A 340-nucleotide genomic window follows, 5' to 3' on the forward strand; every position below is an offset into this window, starting at 1 on the left:
GTAGATCCGCCGCTCGGTTTGTTTTCATTCGCCCTCAGCACTGGCGCACACACACACACACAGCAGACATCTACCGGTGAATACCCAGCCAGGGCCATCTCGCCGTACACACTGAAGGGGCTTTCTCAGTTATTACCTGTCTGCTTTGGGCTCCTTCTGTCGCTGTCGCTCGGGGACGCCACACAAACACTCTTTAGACTTTATTCTGAAGAGACGGCTGTCTGGGTCTTCCCCTCCACGGCCAGGAGTGCCTTGGGTTCAGACGCTAGGCAGTGTTTTGTATTCCGTGAGCCGGGAAACAGATGGGACAGCAGGCATAGTTCAGCCGGTCTCCGCCATG

The 340-nt window shown here is 56.2% G+C and overlaps 1 protein-coding gene across 1 annotated transcript in view; it reads right to left on the reverse strand.

Moving 5' to 3' along the window:
- The window catches only part of chd1 (chromodomain helicase DNA binding protein 1), a 33,528-nt gene extending 33,188 nt beyond the window's left edge, over positions 1–340 (reverse strand). The window contains exon 1 of the mRNA XM_016254625.1: positions 137–340. The gene's annotated coding sequence lies outside the window, so the exon portion shown is untranslated. The remainder of the gene's footprint in view (positions 1–136) is intronic.

Source organism: Sinocyclocheilus grahami, unplaced genomic scaffold, assembly GCF_001515645.1.
Source record: "Sinocyclocheilus grahami isolate Dianchi unplaced genomic scaffold, SAMN03320097.WGS_v1.1 scaffold1268.1, whole genome shotgun sequence".
In the NCBI taxonomy this organism is placed as follows: Eukaryota; Metazoa; Chordata; class Actinopteri; order Cypriniformes; family Cyprinidae; genus Sinocyclocheilus; species Sinocyclocheilus grahami.